The sequence below is a fragment of the Rhinolophus ferrumequinum genome, chromosome 4 (assembly GCF_004115265.2).
Source record: "Rhinolophus ferrumequinum isolate MPI-CBG mRhiFer1 chromosome 4, mRhiFer1_v1.p, whole genome shotgun sequence".
Taxonomy (NCBI): domain Eukaryota; kingdom Metazoa; phylum Chordata; class Mammalia; order Chiroptera; family Rhinolophidae; genus Rhinolophus; species Rhinolophus ferrumequinum.
In genome coordinates this window covers 89,573,336-89,596,242 of record NC_046287.1, presented here as the reverse complement: position 1 = coordinate 89,596,242, position 22,907 = coordinate 89,573,336, and the positions used below count along the sequence as shown (strand labels likewise).

Genomic DNA, 22,907 nt, shown 5'->3' with positions numbered 1-22,907 from the left:
ACTAAAGATGGCTTTGAATGAGATGTTAAAGAATTTGTGCTTGGTTGTATAGACAGTGAAAAGTATTGCAAGTTTTTGAGGTTAGCATGGTTGGTCAAAGCTGGAACTTAGGACACAAAGTCTGACGGAGTTGTAGAGGATAGAATAGGGGTAAAAGAGCTGGAGGCAGAGAAAACAGTCAGAAAGTAACATTTGCCTCAGGCTAGTGTGCAACTTACATTTCATGAGAATAAATTCTATGTACTATCACTGTCAATAACAGAACTATAACAGCTTACATTATTAAATTGCAATAGTCATAATAAGATAGAAATTCTTGTGGCACTTTATAGTTAGTCACCATGTACTTCCTTGGTATCTATTAAGTGCCTAGTACTATGATAAATCCAAGGGCAGAGGGGATGTTCAACTGAAAATGAAATAGAAAGTGGTATACGTGAAAAGATATTAAGATGTCATATATTTAATTATGGCAGTCAGACTAAATGTGATCAATTTGTCTAAGAAGGTAATAGCCAGTTTTATGGCTTTTGGTAGTCCGAGAGAAAGACTACCATGTCTATGGTTAGTAAGGAAATTTATTAAAAGTTATAATAGATGTAGCTATAGTACATATTACATCATGAAAATGTTCACAAGTTAAGACTGCTTGGACAGCTGAATTAGACGCCCAAAATAAGAAATAATCTTTGGAGTTAATACTTATGACCCATTCTTATTGGAAACCATTATTCATTCATTTAGCAAATACTTATTAAGCATCACTGTGTGCCAGGCAATGTTCTAAGTAAGTGCTTGGGATATGTGAGTCAACAAAATAAATATCCCCGTAGTCTTGAGGCTCACATTCTAGAAAGAGAAGAAAGATAAAGGTACTGAACATAATAATGAATTAGCATAGTATATTACAGGGTGACAAGTACTAAGAAAAAGGAAAGGAGAGTAAGGTATCGGGGTCTGGAGTGTTGCAATTGTAAATAGGGGTGTTCAGGGTCGGTGCGATGAGGAAGGTAATATTTAAGCAAGATTTTACCAACAGATCATCGGTAAATGCTGTGGCCTCAAAAGACTGCTAAAAAAAATTCCATCCACAACGCCAAAGAGTTATTCAAGGTTCTAGAAAATATCAGATGTCAAACTTCTGGAGTAAAAATGATGTAAAAGGATAGACGGCATCACCTTAAAATTTCAGGTCCACTTATTGCTGTTGTACTAAGAAGCGGTGCATGAAGCAGAGCAGAAGACAGCAGATGCAGAGTGGGCACTGCCTATTTATCTTCTTTCCCACCTTCCTTTCACTCTCACCTGCCAAACTCTCCATACTGTATGATTGGACCACTTTGTGACACATTCCCAGATTTCAGTTCAAAATAATCAAGACTTTTAAACTTGATTTTTGCTATTAATCAAAATTCCTAAACTGAACCGTTATAGTCAGTAATAATTTTTTACTCCAGGGCTTACAGCAGTGAGAGGGGCATAGCTTTCAGTGAGATTAAACGTTCTGAATTATGCAAGTCAGTAAAGATGTAAGTAGGAGGCCAGGTGCGGAAGATCGAACAGAGTACAAGCTTCAAGAGACTAAGGAAAACACCTGGGATGCATCTATTATAGAACTAGCCAGCAATTAACTTGACATACATCAGCCAATGTGCAGATACTAAATGGAGAAATAGCCCAAAGTCCTCCTGGAACTGGATCTACATGAGCCACCATCAGAGAACTGGGGAAATGTTAATGGGTCTGTGAAGAATATAATTTGGCAACCTCAGAGACTGTATCTCAAATTATAATTCATATTTAAGTTGACTTTTATTGGCAGTGGGTTTATTTTGAATTTATTTTATTGAAATTTATTGGGGTGACAATGGCTAGTAAAATTACATAGGTTTCAAGTACACAATTCTGTATTACATCATCTAAATATCACATTGTGTGTTCACCATCCAGCGTCAGTTCTCCTTCTGTCACCATATATTTGATCCCCTTTGCCCTCTTCTACCTCCCCCATCCCTCCTTTCCCTCTGGTAACCACTGAACTGCTGTCTATGTCTATGAGTTTTTGTTTGTCTTGTTCGGTTGTTGCTTTCAGTTGTATATCCAACATATCAGTGAAATCATATGGTCTTCGACTTTTTCTGTGTGACTTATTTCACTTAGCATAATAATCTCAAGATCCACCCATTTTGTCACAAATGGCACTATTTCATCTTTTCTTATGGTAGAATAGTATTCCATTGTGTATCTATACCATATCTCAGTGTTTCTGAACAAGAAAAAACTTAGTAGAAATTGGAGGCAGAGGGGGAAAAGGGAAAATTTCTTTCCTTTTTAAAATTTCATGGGGATGGAACATCTCAGGCATTTCTAAAGAGTCAAAGGATACAGCTAAATGTTAAGCAACCCAGTTCTACACTTGGGCATGTTCTAAAACAACCGTGGTTGTTTTAAAATGACAACTAATCTTTTAACAGATCTATCTAAAATACGTCACTAGCACTCAATGACTTTGTATAATTAAACTATCACTGATGAAATGAATTGAAGGACTCAGAGGAGAGATAAAGGCCCACATGCAAAGCCACCTTTACATGTGAATCCTTGCTTTGGTTTGTGTGGTAAAAAAGGGCGGGGGTTTATTATTACACAGGGAGAAAATTCTTGAGGCTGAGTGGCTAAAGAGGAGGGGGAATAGCCAATGCAGCATGTATCTTCCAAACAGCCTTTCAAAAACTTAAGTCAGATCATATCACTCCCTAACGTAACGCTTTCTAATGGCCTCCTGTCTGTGCAGGCAAAAGCAAACTCCTTATACTGGTCTACAAGGCTCTGCACAACCATGTTCTTTCCTTCCTCTCCCTTGCTCATTACACCTCTGCCAAGCCAGCTTCTTTCAAACATGCTAACTCCTTCCCCACTGCAGGTTCTTCCCTCTGCGTGGTTCACTCCTTCACCCACTCCCTTCTTCACTTATCTTATTCCGTGTAATTTCGGATCTGCCCAAATGCCACCTTTTCCAGAAGATCGTGCTTTACCTCCATGTCTGAACACCAGTTTCCACTTCCTCCTCCAATATACACACTCTCTAATCTGTCCTTATTTTATTTTTATAGCACTTATCTCTGTCTGAAATCATATGGTTTCTTTTTTTACTTGCTTATTTTCTATCTCCCTCACTAGAACATAAGCAGAAATCAAAGGGCCAGATTTCCCTTGAATAACTAGGAAATAATGAGTGTTGTTAAGTGCCCAAAGAGAGCACCAAAGATCTGCTAAGGAAATAAGTAATATGTAGATTATTTATGTGATTATAAATATTTATGTGATTATGTTAGAAAAAAAACAGACATTTCATAAGCTGTAGAAATGTCCTAGAGGAAGTATATATAGAGAATAAAATCAAATATTCAGATAAGAAAAAGTTTTAGTTAGTACCTGTAAGATTATTTTCTTTTCATTCCAACTAGGATTTGCATTTTATGTATAAGAGGTGAAAGTTACTGATGCCTAAATAAATTATTTAGTTGTGAGATGGAAGAAGTAAGAATAAGCAGGAGTCCACCCGTCAGATAGACAACTATAAAAATCTAATGTGTGAAATATTAAGTGCAATACTATTCAGATTTGTCAAGTTGAATAAAATCTAGTATCCGGCACTCTCATGAATTGTTCATTTGAAACCTCTGGAATTTCCCAAATGAAATCTAAAACTGACCCCTGTAGACAGAGGGCAAAGAAAGACTGAAGAAAGAGTCAGAGAACTCCAGATTGCTAGGTGGCAGATTTAATAAGCAAGGGAACTTATATATGAGACTTGTCTTGGGTGACTGTAAGACAAGTAGATCTCTATACTAGTCCACTAGAATCTTCAGGTTTATATAGAGGCCTTACCTGACTTCAGTCTCATATTCTTTCCAGATGGTATCATAGCACACTGCTCTCTCAATGCTATGTCTATGAAAACAGCTCCTACTGTGGGAACGGTGAGCAGAACATACATTCCAAGGGCAGGAGAGGAGTTCAGGAGCTTAAAATTTCCGGGTCAAGCTCGAGGGTCAATCAAGAGTAACATCCTCTTGATGACATGCTCCAACATATGTTTATCAGTATGAGTATAAAATGTTGCAACTTTTGAAGGATAACATGGCAAGAGATATCGATAAATTCCACTTTTAAGAATTCATCTCATTCTCAACCTAGATGGCACAATTGGTAAAAGCTGCACCTTCTCTCACAACTACATCAAAATTACAACTAATCTACGCAACCACCATTATTGAGAATTGCCTAAAATCAAGCTGAACTGAAACCTTTCAACTAAGGACTTGCAGAAGAAGCCACCTCCAGACTGGTAGGAAGATCAGAGACACAGAACGAGCTGGTGCCACACCCATGTGTGACCATTAAAGATTGGGAGGGCTATTTCAGTTGGAGGGGTCCCTACATCCCCTAACCGAGTGAGAGACACCAGCCCCATCCCAACCCAGGTTCCAATACTGGGGAGAGATGTCTCCATAATTTTTGGTTGTGAAAACTGTGGAGATTGTGACTGAGACAGTGAGGCTGAACTTACAGGCGCTCCTCTTAAAAGAATTGCATATGTGGACTTACCCACCAATACAATCACTCACTCTGAGTTCCAGCACTGGGGCAGCAGCTGGAAAGGTGGCAGGGACAAGTGCTGGGGAATTGAGTTATCTGGCTTAGGACGGGGGCTGGAAAGGCGACTTTCTCCTGGACGGGGGAGCTGGCAGAAGCTGTAGTTTCTTTGCTGAGCCCTCCCCCTTCCCGGCATGCAAATACAGGCAGCTGCCATTTCTTAGTCTCTGGCATTTCTGAGTCTCCACTCTGGAGGTTTGAGACCTGGCCCCACCCAACTTTCGGGCATACCCAGGCTGCTTCCAGTCACTGCTTGTCTTGGCTCAAGCTGCATTTTCCTAGGACCTCTCAAAGGTTTGCGGAACCCAGACAAGCACCATCTGGCTTGAGCATGTCCTGTACCTCTGGCTGAGCATCCCTAAGCCGGCACTAGTGGCAGCCAGCCGTGGTTCACAGCTTGGCCTCTCAAAGGTATTTCCAAGCACAGCACAGGTAGCAGACATCTGTGGATTTCTTTCTGGCTCCTGCTAGATGGGGCATAGGCTGTGGCTGAAGTAGACCTACAGCGGATCCCCTCCAAGGTGGTCCTGGAGCTGGCGCCCCCAGTGGCCAGCTTTAAAATGAGTTGCAGCATCACCTAGCCATCTCCAAGTATGACACACCCAAGGTGCAGATTGGGCAGGCACCAGAGTCCTGCTGAGGCAGATCCTGCTCTGTAGGGTCAGCCCCTGCACAACAACCCTTCCACTGTGGTCAAGGCCATTCCTCACAACCAGTGAGCCCAAGTGTCAGTCCCTCACATTGATGTGCAATTATCAACCAAGGCTCAACTACAAGAGGAGGGCACACACAATCCACACAAGGGATGCACCAGAAGTGCATGGTTTAGGTGATCAGAAAGACTGTACCACTGAACCCCACAGCACACCTACTACATAAGGCCACTCTACTAAGACCAGAAGACATAGCAGCCCTATCTAATACACAGAAACAAACACAGGGAGGCAGCCAAAATAGGGAGACAAAGAAACATGTCCCAAATGAAAGAACAGAACAAAGCTCCAGAAAAAGAACTAAGCAAAATGGAGATAAGCAATCTATCAGACACAGAGTTCCAAACACTGGTTATAAGAATGCTCAATGATCTCATAAAAATGGAGATGGAAACCATAAAAAAGAACCATTCAGAAATAAAGGATACAATAATGGAAATGGAGAATATATTACAGGGAATCAACAGTAGATTAGATAAAGCAGAGGATCCAACCAGCAATGCAGGAGATAAGACAGCAGAAAACACCCAACCAGAACAGCAAAAAGAAAAAAAGAATCCAAAAAATTGAGGAGACTTTAAGGGGCTTCTGGGACAATATCAAACGTACCAACATTCACATTATAAGGGTACCAGAAGAAGAAGAGAGAGAGCAAGGAATTAAAAGCCTATTTGAAGAAATAATGACAGAAAACTTCCCTAACATGGTGAAGGAAATGGACATATAAGCCCAGGAAGCACAGAGAGTCCCAAACAAGATAAACCCAAAGAGGCCCACACCAAGCCACATCATAATTAAAATGCCAAAGATTAAGTACAAAGAGAGAATCTTAAAAGCAGCGAGAGAAAAGCAATTAGTTACCTACAAGGGAGCCCCCATAAGACTGTCAGCTGATTTCTCAACAGAAACTTTGCAGGCAAGAAGGGAGTGGCAGGAAATATTCCAAGTGATAAAAAGCAATGACATACAACCAAGATTGTTCTACCCAGCAGATAAGGAGCTTGCCAGACAAGAAAAAGCTGAAGGAGTTCATCACCACCAAACCAGTGTTACAATGACTCTCAGAAGGACTTCTTTAAGATGGCAGGGGGGTTAAGGATGGGTGAAAGAGGAAGAGATTAAGAAGAACAAATTGGGTGCTATACAGTAATCATGGGGATGTAGGTTATAGCATAAGGAATATAATCAACAATATTGTAATAACTAGGTATGGTGCCAGATAGGTACTAGATCTATCAGGGTGATAGATGGGAATGGGGTTGGCGTCAGGGTGAAAAAGTTAAAGGCATTAAGAAATATAAATTGATAGTAAAACACTAAGGGGAATATAATCAACAATGTTGTAAAGATCATGTAATGTGCCAGATGGGCACTGGACTTATCAGGCGGATCAGGTCATAGACTGTGTAGATACCTGAGCAATGCGCTATACACCTGAAGAGCTGAAGTAGAATAATATTGAATGACAACTATAACTAAATATATAGGTGTATATAGTCACAGGATGTGGAGTACAACATAGGGGAGATGATGGTACTGTAACAGCTATATAAGATGACAGAGGGGTAGTAGCTTGGGGGTAGGTTATCACTTTATGAGGGGTTTAAGTGAATAACTATTACATTGCTTTGTACACCTGAAACTAATAAAAAATTCATTAAAAAATAAATAAAAAGTAATCATCATATAAAGAAAAGAATTTATCTCACAGATACACACACATACACGTTTGCACAAAGATGTGAGGAAGTTTCTTGCAGGATTGATTATAATAGCAAACAGTAGGAAACAACACAGACGTCCATCATTTGTTTTGGCTAATAAGTTATGATGATTCCTAATGCAGGATGCAATAATTAAAAGAAGAGGTCAGATAGAAATGGAAATATATCAAAGACAGATTGTTAAAAGAAAAAAGCTAGAAAACCACAGAAATGGGGTCAAGATTGTGGAGTAGGTAAATGCTGTGCTTAATTACTCTCATGACCACATAAAAATTACAACTAAACTACAGAACAATGATCAGTGAGAATTGCCTGAAGTCTAACTGAACCAAAGGCCTACAACTACAGACATACAAGAGAAGCTACCTTGAGATTGGTAGGAAAAGAAGAGACAGGGAATGGGTTGGCCCCATACCCGTGTGTGACTATTAAAAATCAGGAGGGATATATCAGCAGGAGAGGTCTGCCCCCAGAGGAGCGAGGGGTCCCAGAACCACCCCGGGTTCCAGTGTCCAGGAGAGAAGTCCCCATATTTTCTGGTTGTGAAAACTAGCAGAGATTGTGGCTGAGTGGGACAGAGGGCGAGTGCACTCCCAGGCGCTCTTCTTGAAGAGCCTGTGCATGGACTTACTTGCTGATGGACTCCCTCTATTTGAGCTCCAGCACTGGGGCAGCAGCTCAAAAGGCAAAAGGGACATACAGGTTGAAACTGAGCTGTCTGGCTTCAGGATAAGGGCTAGAAGGGCAGCTTTCTCCTGGAGAGAGAAGTTGGTAGTAGCCATTGTTTCCTTGTTGAGCCCTCCCCTTTCCCAGAGTACAGACACAGACAGACACCATATCTGAGTCTCCATCAACCTGGATAACACCATTTATGCACCCTGATTCTTTAACAACCCATCCTAACCAACTTGCGGGCCCACACAAGCCATTTCCAGTGTTTTTTTTCATACAACTGCCAGCCTTGGCTCATGCTGTAAACTTTTTAAAAGTCTCTCAAAGCTTCGCAAAACCCAAACAAGTAGCATCTGGCTTCAATGTGTCCCATACCACTGGCTGAGCAGCCCTAAGCCCGGCACTAGTGGGACCCAGCCTAGGTTCATAGCTTGGCCTCTTGAGGCACCTCCAAGCACAGTGCAGGCAGCGGCTATCTGTGGATTACTTTGTGACTCATGCTAGGTTGGTCCCAGCCAGGACACAGGCTGCAGCTGAACTTGGCCTGCAGTGGGTCCCCTCCCAGGTGGCCCTGGGGCTGGCATGTCCAGGGCCAGCTTCAAACCAAGCTGGAGCATCATCCAGCCTCCTCCAAGAATGACACACCCAAAGGCCAGACTGGGCAGGCATCAGAGCCCTGCTAATGTGAGTCCTGCTCTGTAGGGTCAGTCCCTCTGCAACAACTCCTTCATTGTAGTAACAGCCAGTCCTCGCAATCAATGAGCCTGAGGGTCAGTCCCTCCCACTGATGTGCAAACAGCAACCTAGGCTCAACTATAACAAAAGGACACATGAAACACACACAAAGGACACGTCTGGAGAACCCAGATCTGGTGACCAGGGAGACTGTGCCACCAGCCCCCATGGGACACCTACTACATAAGGCCACTCTATTTAGACTGGTAGACATAGCAGCCTTACCTAATACATTGAAACAAATATAGGAAGACAGCCAAAAAGGGGAGACAAAGATACATATCCCAAATGAAAGAACAGAACAAAGCTCCAGAAAAATAACTAAACAAAATAGAAACAAGCAAACTACCAGATGCAGAATTCAAAACACTGCTTATAAAGATGCTCAGTGATCTCAGAGAGAACTTCAACAAAAAGATAGGAAACATAAAAGTGGAGACAGAAAACATAAAAAAGAACCAGTCAGGAATAAAGAATATAATAGCAGCCATGAAAATTACATTACAAGGAATCAACAGTAGATTAGATGAAGGAGAGGATCAAATCAGTGATTTAGGAGATAAGGTGGCAGAAAACACCCACTCAGAACAGCAAAAGAAAAACAGAATAAAAAAAATGAAGACAGTTTAAGGGGCCTCTGGGCCAATATCAAGCATACCAACACTCGCATCATAGGGGTACCAGAAGGAAAAGAGACAAAACAAAGAATTGAAAACCTATTTAAAGAAATAATGATGGAAAACTTTCCTAAGTTGGTTAAGCAAATGGATATTCAAGCCCAGAAAGCACAGAGAGTCCCAAATGAGATGAACCCAAACAGGCCCACTCCAAGACACACCATAATTAAAATTCCAAATGTTAAAGACAAAGAGAGAATCCTAAAAGCAGCAAGAGAAAAGCATTAGTTATATACAAAGGAGCTCCCATAAGACTGTCAGTTGATTTCTCAACCAAAATTTTGCAGGCCATAAGGGATTGGAATTAAACATTTAAAGTGATGAAAAGCAAGGACCTATGACCAAGATCAAGACTACACTACCCAGCAACGGTATCATTTAGAATCGAAGGACAGATGAAGAACTTTCCAGACAAAAAAAAAGCTAAAGGAGTTCCTCACCACCAAACCAGTATTACAAGGAATCTTAGAGCAATTTCTTTAAGATGAAAAAACAAAAAGATCAAAAGTATAAATAATCAGGGCTGGCCCAGTGGCTCAGGTGTTTGGAGCTCTGTGCTCCTAACACAGAAGGCTGCCAGTTCCATTTCCACATGGGCCAGTGGGCTCTCAACCACAAGGTTGCCGGTTTGATTCCTCGACTCCTACAAGGGATGGTAGGCTCTGCCTCCTGCAACTAAGATTGAACACGGCACTTTGAGCTGAGCTGCCCCTGAGCACCCAGATGGCTCAGTTGGTTGGAGCACGTTTTTCTCAACCACAAGGTTGCCAGTTCGATTCCTCAACCTCCCACAAGGTATGGTGGGCACCTTGAGCTGAGCTGCTGCTGAGCTCCTGGATGGCTCAGTTGGTTGGAGTGCATTTTTTCAACCACCAGGTTGCTGGTTTGACTCCCGCAAGGGATGGTGGGCTGCTCCCCCTGCAACTAATAACAGCAACTGGACCTGGAGCTGAGCTGCACTCTCCACAACTAAGATTGAAAGGACAACAACTTGACTTGGAAAAAGCCCTGGAAGTACACGCTGTTCCCTAATAAAGCCCTGTTCCCTTTCCCCAATAAAATCTTTAAAAAAATAAAATAAATAAATAAATAAATATATATATATATATATACACATATATAATCAAACAGTAATAACTACATATCTATCAACAATTGCTTAATTGTAAATGGATTAAATGCTCCAATTATAAGACATAGGGAGGTTGAATGAATAAGAAAAACATGACTCAGACATAATGCTTCCTACAAGAGACTCACTTTAGATCAAAAGACACACACAGACTGAAAGTAAAGGGATGGAAAAAGGTATTTGATGGAAAAAAAAAAAAAAAAGCTGGGATGGTAATAGTTATACCAAAAAAAATGACTTTAAAACAGAGGCTATAACAAGAGACATAGAAGGTCCAAGTAATCTCACTTCTGGGTATTTATTCAGAGAAACCCAAAACTTCAAGGAGACATATGCATCCATATGTTCATTGCAGCATTATTTACAATAGCCAAGATATAAGGGCAACTTGGGTGTCCCTGAATCAATGAATGAATGAATAAAGGAGAGGTGGTACATATATACAATGGAATATTACTCAGACATTAAAAAGAATGAAATTTTGCCATCTGCGAAAACATGAATGAAACTAGAGGATATTGTTCTGAATGTAGTCAGATAGCAAAAGACAAATGTCATACAATTTCCCTTATAAGTGAAATGTAAAGAAAAAGTAAACAAACAAAATAGAAGCAAATTCATTGATACAGAGAATATTTTGATGGTTGCCAAATGGGAGGGGGTTGTGGGTAGGTGAAAAGGGAAAGGGATTAAAAAGTACAAATTAGTTGTACACAGTATCATGGGGATGTAGGGTATAGCATAAGGAATATAGTCAATAATATTTTAATCACTATGCATGGTGTCAGATGGATACTAGATTTATCAGGGTGATAGATGGGAGGGGGGATGGGGTAAGGTGAAAAAGGTGAAGGCATTAAGAAATACAAATTGGAATTTACAAGATAGTCAATGGGGTGTAAAGATTATAGGGAATATAATCAATAACATGGTAATAACTATGTATAGTGCCAGGTGGGTACCAGACTAGTCAGGGGGATCACTTCTTAAATTATATAAATGTCTAACCACTATCTGTACACCTGAATTAATATAAAATAATATTGAATGTCAACTATAATTGAAAAATTTAAAAAGGGCGGAAAGATAAAGGGGACTAAGAGGTTCAAAGTTCTGGTATAAAACAAGTCATGGGGATGTAATGTATAGCATAAGCAATATAGTCAATATTTTTACGACGGCATGGTGTGGTGTCAGAGAGTTGCTGTACTTATCATGGTGCTCATTGTTTAGGTATATAAATGTTGAATAACTATGGTGTACACCTGAAACTAATATAATATTGTATATTAGCTACTTTTTAATAAAACTCTTTAAAGAATAAAAAAGCAGAAGTATGTAGAGTGTAACTTGTAAAATGAAGACTAACTACGCGAACATGGAAGTAGGTATGCATGTAGAAAATGGCTGAAAGAAAACATGGATTGTCTTAATGGTTTTTGATCCTGCTGGGCAGTGGGACTAGAATGTGAAGAAATTTTGCTTTTCACTTTATATCTTTCTGAATCATTTGAATTATTTACCATGCACAAGTATTATTTTATAATAGAATATTAGCTAATATAATAAGAAAAAAGAAAATAGCAGGCAATTTTGTGTCATGATCTGACCCTGCTTAACTTAGGTCTTGCCATTCACTTTCCTCCCACACCCTCACCTCTGCACATATCATTCACTCTTTTTATCCAGCTTTACTGAGACATTATTGACATAGAACATTGTATAAATTTAGGGTGCACAACATGACGATTTGATACAGGTACATATTGTGAAATGATTACCACATTAAGTTATTTAATACATCCATCACCTCACATAAGGACCCCCCCCTTTTTTTGCAATCCCATTTCTGAGTATATATCCAAAGGAAATGAAATCACTATCTTGAAGAGACATTCATACCCTTGTGTTCATTGTATCATTATTCACAACAGTTAAGACATGGAAGCACCCTAAGTGTCTATCAAATGATAAATAGATAAAGAAGATGTGATACACACACACACACACGAATAGTACTCAGCATTAAAAAAGAAAGAACTCCTGCTTTTTGTGATAATAAGGATGGACCCTGAGGGCATTTCACTAAGTGAAATAAGTCAGATGAAGAAAGATGAATACTGTATGATCTCAATTACATGTGGAATCTAAAAAAGCCAAACTCATAGAAACAGAGAGTAGAATGGTGGTTGCTAGGGACTGAGGGATGAGGGAAATGGGGAAACAGATATTGGTCAAAGGGTACAAACTTTCAGTTGCAAGATGAATAAGCCCTGGGGAGGTAATGCACAGCATGGTGACTATAGTTGACAATACTGTACTGTATACTTGAAAGTTGCTAAGAGACTAAATCTGAAATATTCTGTTTGCACACACCATTCACTGACAGAGAGGTCAGCTCCTCAGTCTCACCCCCAATAGGACAGAAAATTCCTAATTATCCTTTTGAGATGATGCATAGATGCAACCTCATTTTAGCGGTTGTTCCTGACCTCAGAAAGCGGAGCTGGTATGCCCTCCTTTTTGCACCTTCCATCCATCCCTGTCTGACCTACAATTCACCCCACTGAAAGTTGTGGCTGTATCACTTTTCTGCAAATATGTGAATCTCAGTATACACAGTTCTTTCTTGATGAAAGTAAGGTTTGGGTCCTTAACTTCAGACACTCCTTTACAGATATTTTCAGGAAGGAGGAAATACTGTCTTGTGTTTACAGTCGAAACTGACTGGTTTTCTCTGCAATCTCCAAATTTATTCATACCCAGCACCCAGTAGGCTCTCAGTTAATACTGGTAAAAGGAAGCCTGAAAGCTCATGTTGAAAAGTATCAGAAAACTGCTTAAAGTACTTATGTTTTAAAGAAGAATAACCCATCTTCTTACATTTTAAAGAAAAATAACCCATCTTCCAAAAGAAATGTTCTAGAACCTCAGAGCGTGCTGCCTGTGTGGTGGGGAAAATGCTGAGCTGAGTGCTGATTCTCAGGGCCTGAGCTTAGGAGCAAGACACTAAAGGGCAAAGCGAAAGAATATCTGTGTTCTCTTTAACTCATTTGACCCCAGAGCATTTGATCAAATGAAGATCTAAACATGTAGGGTATTATCTGCCTCAGGTTAGAAGTCTCAAATTAGCAGGAATTCGCAAGGGGTCAATATGATTGACAGTCACAAAAGGATCCCAAATGAATGCAGGAGAAAAGAGCTTATTAAAAAGGATAATCTAGGATACACGTTGGTCAGCCTTAAATCTTCCTCTATCCCAGTTATCCGTCATTCATTGAGTTCTTTTGATTTTTTTTTCCTCCTAACTATTTTTAAATGTGTCCTTCCTCCTGTACCCCTGCTCCTTACCATGGTTTCACAGTGTCCCGTAATCTGAACCCTGTAGAACACCGCAGCCTCTTGTCATTTCTTGCCTTTCTTTGTTCATTGTTCCATTCATTCAGCAAATGTGATAACACACATGATGCACACTAGGCTCTGGGGGGAGCTGAGTCTATGATGAGCAAAACAGATAACATCTTTGCCCTCAGGAGTGACATGTTTCAACCACAGCAAACTGCCCCAACATTGCTCATTATATGCCAGTTGCCTGAAATCTCCTCCCCACTTGCTGAACCCCAACTTGTTTCATACTTTACCTCCTCCAGGATACCTTCCAGAATTTCCACATGCTGTATCAGGTGCTCCTCTCTTGAATTTCCAAGACTTCTCCACCAGGCAGGGTCCTGGCAGGAAACAAGTGGCACACTCAGTGAGGGCACTTGGGGAGGCCTTGGTAAAAGAACTATTTACAAATGGTACCAGGGTTAAGAGACACCAACAAGGGACAGTGAAGCACCCTGAGGCCAGCAACACCAGGGAGCTGTTACCACCTCCTAAGTCTGGAGCAACAGGGGGAAGAAGCAATTTCTAAAACATTGAGAAACCAGTGAAATTATAGAGGAGGACTACTTGGCAGAAGACGTGGCCTTAAATAAAGGAACTCATCTAACCTGCGGTGACCAGGAAGGAAGAGCCAAGGAATAAATACCCCAACCCGATGGTCTTCCCTCCTTTCAATCTCTTGCTACTGCTTTCCTTTGATCAAAACCAACCTGGAGCCAGAGCACAAGAGACACTGATTTAGTCTGTAATGGTCGACCTCCCAGGGCTCAGAGCAGGAAAAAGGAAGAGTGGAGCTGGAAGGGCAAACAGAAAACATTCAGTACAATTTCAATCACTGCACTTACATAGTCTGATGTCTCTCTCAACTGAACTGTGACTTCCATGGAAGGAAGATCCATGCCTCTTTGCTGTTGGGACTGAAAAGAAGCTCAGTGACTTCGCTGACCACATGAATAACATACAATTAGAGTTTTCTTCTACCTCCTTTAATTCTTTTCCTTTCATTTCTACTCTGAAAAGAAAAAAAAAAAAAATGGAAGCCACAGAAATGTTGTTCTCTTCTAGCTCTCACAGGAAAACCATCCATCTGTACTTCAAGGGGGTTGAACACATTGGGAAAATTCTTTTAAAAGTTAGATATGACCCTTTCTGGGCCACAGAGTGAGTGATAATGTGCTCATCACGCACAGTCTGAGAAGCATTCCCAAGTCCTAGAAGCCCAAAGAGCACCTAGCTGGGAATTCTGTCCTGCTGTCACAGGGGTGTGCGCGCTCAGTGCTTACTACGTGTGGTAGGGATCCAGAGCCAGCCACGTGGGGCACAGCAGACAAGAAGGGAGATGGGGGAGACAGTCCTGTTTTCAAGGACTGAAAGCAAATTTTGAAAACAGCACATGATGAAAACATATTACAATAAAATATTGAAATCACTGATGCCTAATGAGAAAATCAAACGAAATTCACTGCTGGAATATTTGATATTTAATGGGCCCCTTCATTTTCTGGCCAGAAGTGTGGACGAGAGTCAGGATGAGATCTGAATTCATCAAGTTGATGAAGGCATATATCGTTGCCACAAGCTCAGACTGTTCCACTTAAGCTCATTCTTTTTACCAAGTCGATTATTTTTCCTCTCCAGTGCTGCTTCATTTAACCAGAGATTAGAATACTAAGACCTCTGGGAGCAAAAAAGTAACACTCCTCAACCAGTGATGTAACTCTCCTCAGCCAAGGGAACTGAGGCAAATGAAAGAATTTTCTCCCAAGGTCTCTGAGAGCTCAAAAAAATTTAATCACATTCTCTCCTTTGACATCTTCTAAAAATTTCCTTTCAGAAGCTTCCCAGAGCTTAGCCCCAAAGTCTAATCCAAAATTTAGATAGGCTTAGTGAAGACGCAGTTTTTGTTCCCACCCCAGGCTAGGAACGTAAGGGGTTTACCAAGCACTCCCACGTGGGGTAGGAGCATTTCTGTAAGGCAGCTTTCCTGTGGAGGTGGGGTTTTCACGCCTGAGGCTCTTTCTCAGGAAATTATTTTGATTTCTGGAATGGCCTGCTTGCCTGCTGCTAATAATCACTCCGTGGGTGCTCCACCCACAGAACATTCTCCCCATCTTAAGAATCTAAGGCTCCTTTATGTTCTAAATGAAAAAACTCTTTAGTGATGTGAGTTAAAACAATGTTGATTCAATTATTTATTCAATAGACATCAATCAAGTGCTTTACATATTCACTGGGCATTTGGGGGCAGGATGAAGAAGAATAAGACATAATATCTTGCTTCAGAGAATTTATAAATTACTTTGGTTGAGCAAGAGAGGCACAAATGCAGAGCAAGAGGTATGTGCCTAAGAGAGGGATAAAAAGACATGGCATTTCAGCACAAGAGGAGGAGAAGTCTTTTCCAGCTGGAGCATCTCAGGAAGGGCTTCCCAGGGGAGGGAGAATTTTCTGTGGTCCCAGAGGTGTGTGCCCAAATTCCAGAAACAGAAACAGCTGCCAGCAAAGAGACAGCATAAGCCACATGAACAAATGTCTCCTCTACTAACTTGACTTAGTCTTCCATTTGTACACGCAATAAGCATTCACTACATGCATCCTTTGCTTACATTGGAGATATAAAGACAAGTAAGAGTGAGTACTGCCACTGCCAGTTCACAGGCTGGTAGGAGAGGAAAGTTAAAAACCAGTTCTATACTTGTGATAAGTACAATCATAGAAATACAGCCCATGGTGGCCAAGAAAGATGACCTTTGTCTAGGTGAGGAAGGAAGGCTTCAGAGAGGGAAAGATATTCGGACGGTGCCTTAAAGGATGAGTACATGTTTGATAAATAGGCAAAGGGGCAAAAGGCATTTCTGGCAGAAGGAAATGTAAATGCAAGGCATGGACACAGGAAATGACTGTAAGTCATCTAGTCTGGCAAGGTTCATGAAAGGGAAAGGCAAGGAAATGAGATGAGAGAGTTAGGCATGGCACAATCAGCAAGGTCCTCTTGTGATGGCCCAAGAAATTTTGGGTTTTATCTGTGAGCCACAAAGCTCTAGAGAATGGTTTTAAGTGAATCAATCACATAATATGATTTACATTTAGAAGACCCCTAGAAGCTTTATAGAGGATCAAGCACATAGTCTGGAGAGGGGAATGTTCGTTAGGAGATAATTACCTGGGTACAGTCAAGAGGCGATAGAGACCTGAGCTGAGTCAATTGCTGTGAAAATAGACAAGGAACAGGAGAGAATAAATTGATAAGGTACAGAGACGATGCAAGAAGGTCAAGTAAAGTGAGCACTGGGAGATGCCCAGCGGATTTGGAAATTAGCAGTAACATGACCTCAGCAGTTTTGATGAAATTATGGGGAATAGAAGCCTAAGGAATGGCTGGAAGGGGAGGAAGCAGGGGCAGTTAGCTCAGACACCTCTGTCAATCATTTTGAGAAGGGAGAGAATAACAGTGGGTGATCACAGGGTGAGCCAGAGTCAGAGGCGGGGGTGAATTTTTAAGACGGTAGATATTTTGGCATGTATCTTTTATACTTAGAGAATCTAGTAGAAAGGAAGGTTTAAAAATAGAGTCAAAACCCTAAACCTTTACTTGTATTTAGAAAGAGAAGGGGATGGCTTTAGAACCATACTTCTCAAACTTTAATAATATGCTCATAAATCTAGAGCTCTTGTTAAAATGCAGATTCTGATTCAGTGAGTATAGGATGGAACCTAATATTCTACATTTCTAATAACATCCACGTGATTTCAATGTCTTTGGTCCAACTATCACACAAAAAAGAGCAAAACATTAGTTAGTAGTAAGAGGGCCCCTTCGGTATCATAAAGATAAAAGTTTTCCCCAAACTAACTTAGAAATTCAGAGCAATTCCAATCAAAATCCCAAGTGTTTTTCATGAAATTTGATCCTAAAATTCACTTGAAAGAGTAAAAGGCAAAACACAGCCAAGACAACTTTGAAGAAAATAAGTAACAATGAATCACTCACCATATATTAAATCTAACTATAAAGCTATCAAAGTTGACATGTGGTGTGGGAAAAATTACATAAACCAATGAATGGAATAAAGTGAGCTCATAGAAAAGGCCCTCAATGTGGAAAGTGATAAAATTATATTCTGATTTTATACCATACATCACAGTCAATGCAAGTAGATTAAAGAACAACTTTTTTAAAAATTAAACATTTGGAAGAAAATATAGTAGAATATTTTCATAACCTGTGGTAGGAAAAGTTTTATTTTCACAAGATATAAAAAAATTAAAATCAGATGAAGGAAAAGGTTGATAAATTTGGTTTCCTTAATAGTTAAACTTCTCTACAACATAAAATAACAGAGTTAAAAGACAAACCAGAATGTAGCAAAAATATTCAAAAATATGTATATATATAATGGAAATGGATTAGCATCCAGAACATATATATAAAAAACCTCTTGCCTCTTACCATAAGAAAAGACAAAAAAAACCCAATAGGAAAAAAAATGTGGAGGAGGGAACTCAAATAGCCAATATACATTTTTTAAAAATACTCATCCTGATTAGTAATCAGGAAAATGCAAATTAATTAAATCAAAACTAGATACCATATTATACCATCAGATGTGGGGAAAACTGTTAATAACAGCTGGCAAGACTATAGAGCAAAGTATAGGACCAGTATATTTGGAGATCAAATTTAATCTAGTAAATTTAAATAGGTGTATCTGCTACTATTCAGCAATCTATTTCTAGGCTTATACCCTAGATAGATTCTTGTACATGAGCCCAAAGAGACATAAACAAAAATCTTCTTTTCAGAAATGTTTATAGTAATAACAAAGCAGACATAAACTAATAGAGAAACAAACTGTGACTTATTCATACAATAAAGTTTAAATGAATCAGTTAGATCTTTATGTTTTATCCTGTGTCCATCTGAAAAGAAAAAGCATGAAAATTAAGTTTCAAAACTATACATACAGAATGAATTTATTTATGTCAATTTCATGTAACTAAGATGCATATAAATGATATATACTAACTTGGAAATAGTCATTTCTTCTGGAGAGAAAGGGAGAATGTAGTAGTCAAGGTCTAGCCAGAAAAACAGAAACCTTAACAGTTGTTTTACACTAAGAGAATGTAATACATAAAATTGGTTAAACATGTATTGGAAAATGGACTGAGAAACAAAAAGTGAACCAGGAGGTAATATGGAAATTGTAACTGCAGGAAACTCTCCCCACTGTTCCTAGAGTTGGGGAAATAAAGTAAAAGACTGGTTAATAGAACCTAGAGGCTTAGGGGTAAGGTACCACAGGTCTGGGACCCAGATCTCTGAGAAGATTCATCGTCCAGCTGGTGCCGATACCTCAGGGACTCAGACTTCAAGGAAGGGGTGCTAATTGGTGTTATCTCTGAGATGTTACAAAGGTTCCAGGAGTGAGAGAATCAACACATGAAAATCAACTGATGTTAGAACCAATTGCAACTGTCAGTTTCAAGTAGCATGACTGAGATGATCCTGGCAGAAAAAGCAATTCCCCCTTCCCTCCTCCCACCTTCTCATCCTCCTCCAAACCCTACTGGCAAAAGGTAAGAGTAATTCATTCAGCTGGTAAAGGAGAGGGCATTTGACAAAGCCCCAGCCCTAGCAAAACAGAGCAAAATATAGAGGTGTAGGCTTGGAGTTGGGAGACAATACCATCTTAGCACAGAAGGGTATGGTTTCGGGGAGTGGAGCTTTAACTGTAATTTGTTAAAAGATAAATCTGAAGCAAATATGGCATCTGTTAAATTTGGGTGATGAGTATATTTTTGTTTGTATTTAAAACATATCATAAGTTTTTAATGAAATTACAGCCTATTGAACCAGAATTGACATTTAACCAAGTACCTCTGACAGAGAAGTAGTTGAAGGGAAGGGAAAGGAAAGTGGAAGGTGTTGGCAGGACAGTGGCTGAAGTGAAATACCTTAGGGTCTAGACTGAATGGCAAGATGAACAAAGAGAGGTAGCAATGAACTGGGAAGGAAAATGAAAAGGAGGAACCGAGGGAATTGGAGGTTTTGTAGTGTGTGAATATGAAATTTAGAAATTTGAAAGGACATAAATGTACGGTTAGAGTGTGAATATTGACATTTAAGATGTCAGAGACTGGACAGTTCCCATGTTACCGATTTTCCCGCCTTGGAAGTGGGTTGAATCTAACACACCATCAACGGGAATGTGCACCAATATTTTATGAGGTACTAAGAACTTTAAAAATGAAGATAATTAAACTATAACAAAATGCATTCTAATCACAACTTTCAGTTTTATTAGAAACACTTTTAGACATATTCACATATAGATTTCTTTCATATATCATTCCTGTACATTCATTGAAAAGGAAATATATATAAGATGAATTGTTTAAGGCATTCCCCAAACATTTTCACATTGAGTCCAGCTCTTCCAAGTCGCTTTTTGACTCATTGATGTCCATGTTTTTCTGCACATGATTGTCTGTGTATCATTAAGACCAGTATTTCTCTTTTTTTTTCAGGAACAGGAATTTATTGTCAAAGTCATATTTGATGTCAACAAGATGCCAAAACTACAAAAAAAACAACAACTGTGCACATTGCAGTCTCCGTGCGAACAGTTTAATGGAACCCCAATCGTTAAAAAAGTAATTCAAATCACCCCAAACAGCAACTTAGATTTTTACATCCAGCCAAAAAACTAAAGTAGTTAACAAGAAAAAATACAAATCCAGAGATCTAGTGTCCATGTTTTAAAAAGGCAACTGCTTAAGCCTTTCTTTCAATTTGAACATCAATCTCTCTGCCACTCACCTTCATCCCATTCACCATCCAGCAGGTTCTCTTACCCACCTCTGGTGACTCAAATTTAACCACACTCCATCCCTTGAATTTCCCATTCTCCATTGTGATGTCAGTATACAGCACGTGGCCACATTTATTAAATTTGTCCTTTAGTATCTTCCATGTAAAATCAAATGGGAAATTTCTCACAAATATCTGGCAGGCCTTCCTGGCCACCCCAGGAGCATGGCCTCCAGCTCTACCAAAGAAATCTGAGAAGCTTCCTCTGAAGTTGACTACTCCATCTTTTTTTTTTTTTTTTTTAAGTTTATTGGGGTGACAATTGTTAGTAAAGTTACATGGGCTTCAAATGTACGATTCTGTAATACATCATCCATAGCCATGCTCCATCTTGATAGTGCGGACAAACATAGCACAACCACCGCCACGCACAGCCAGGCCCATGAGCTCAATGCCAGCACCCAGGGCAGAGCCCATGGTGGGACCATGCTCCAGGCTGTTGACACCCATGGTCTCCAGGCCCAGGTTGTTGGCACCCATGCGCTACAGGCGGGTGGCCATGAGATCCATCACAGGGCCCGAGTGCTCCAGCACAGACACCTTGCCTGCAGGCACCATGTGATCCATGCTCAGGCCCATATGCTCGATGGCAGGGCCTATACACTCCATGGCTTGGCCCACCCAGTCCATGGGCACAGCCATACGCTCGAGGCCAAAGCCCAAGCTGACACCAATGTGCTCCAGGCTGGACCTCATGCACTCCATTGTCTGGCCCATGTGCTCAATGCTGAAGGCCAGTGGTTGAGGCCCAGTGGGCTCATGTGCTTGATGCTGGAGCCCATGAGCTCGATGGAGCCCATGTGATCCATCACCAGGCCCACACTCTCAATCTTGGAACCCACACAATCCATGCCATGGCCCAGGCCTGCACCCATGTGCTCTATGCCAAGCCCTATTCTCTCCATCCTGGGGAAACTGCCTCCATCTCCACTGTTTATTCTATGCGTGTTCATCCCAGATCCAAATCGACCCATGTTTTCCATACCACCACCAAAGGGTCCCACCATGCTTCCTATTTTGTTTACTCTAAATCCTATGCCTTCCATTCTCATTCCTGTGGATCCTATGTTTCCCATGCCAATATCTTTATTCAGGTGATTGGCATCAATAGGCTGCCCTCCTGGTCCTAACCCCATGCCAATACCAGAAAGTCCATGGAGGAAATTATTGTGGATGCGTAGGAGGGAAAAAACATCTCCCTTTGGTAAGGCCCTCTCATCCATTTTCACATGCATTGGTCTATCAAATAGCAGTTAGACATTAAACATAGATATAGCTTCAATGGACTGTTCAAAAGTAACAGTGCTAATTCCACCATTTTTTTTCGTCTTTACCCTCAAGAATGCTTGGACCAGCACACCAGCCTTACTAAAAATTTCCTTTAGTTTCTTGCAGCCAATTTTATAATCCAGATTTGCTACAAGTACTGTGCTTCCAAGTCTTCCAGCTGTTTGCATTGCTCTCCTGTCATGTTCACTATTAAGATCTTCTTTGGCTTTCAGTGGTCTTCCACTCAAACTATGCTTGTTTAGAACTTTGGCAGCTTTTTTCATGCTGTCTTCCATCTTGAATTCAACAACGGCACATCCCCATGGCTTTCCTTCAGTGTCCATTAAGAGCTCCACATATATTACCTCACCACCTTTCTCTTTAACCCGATCTTTAAGGGACTGCCATGCCACATCAAAACGTATGATTGTAACGAAGGCTCTGTCTCTTTTGGGTTGGATTGGCGTATGGCTCAAAGCGATTGCTTCCTCTTTTAATGTTTCTCTCCTTCCTCTTCTCATTCTGAGTAGGTCATTCTCCTTCACCTTTTGGGTCTGGAGCCCCTTTGTGGCTCTGTGCCATTTTCTCCCTCCATTTTTGGCTCTGTTGCCATCACCTCAGCCACCTCTTCGATGCCTGCTGTCATTTTCTCCATGTCTGAGCTTTGTGTGTCAAGACCAGCATTTCTTAAATGGGAATACTATGATTGTCCCTGGGACTTTCTTCCAAGCCCCTTACCACCCAGTCTTCCAATTTTGATACTAGCAGTTTCTTCATCTTACCAGAGGTATTATCAGACAGTTTCCAGAAAATGGCCCAGACCCTTATTCCTTCTTCAAATTGTCTTCAAATGATTTGTATCTGGAAATGTTGAAGGGTTGCTGATGCACAGTCATGCCTCTCAAAAATAGTAACCAACTCCCTAAACTTGATATAAGCTTATCTGTAATTATTTTAATATATATCCACAAATTACATTAAGAATCAATATTCTTAGTGATTTATGTAGAGCCCCCAAGATATCTATTTCAGATTACTTTAAGCTAGTCTTCTATCAATTCAACC

The 22,907-nt window shown here is 40.4% G+C and overlaps 1 pseudogene; it reads right to left on the bottom strand.

The window, feature by feature from the left end:
• Positions 1-20,477: 20,477 nt before the first annotated feature.
• On the bottom strand, positions 20,478-22,488 carry LOC117021663 (heterogeneous nuclear ribonucleoprotein M-like; annotated as a pseudogene).
• Positions 22,489-22,907: the final 419 nt, after the last annotated feature.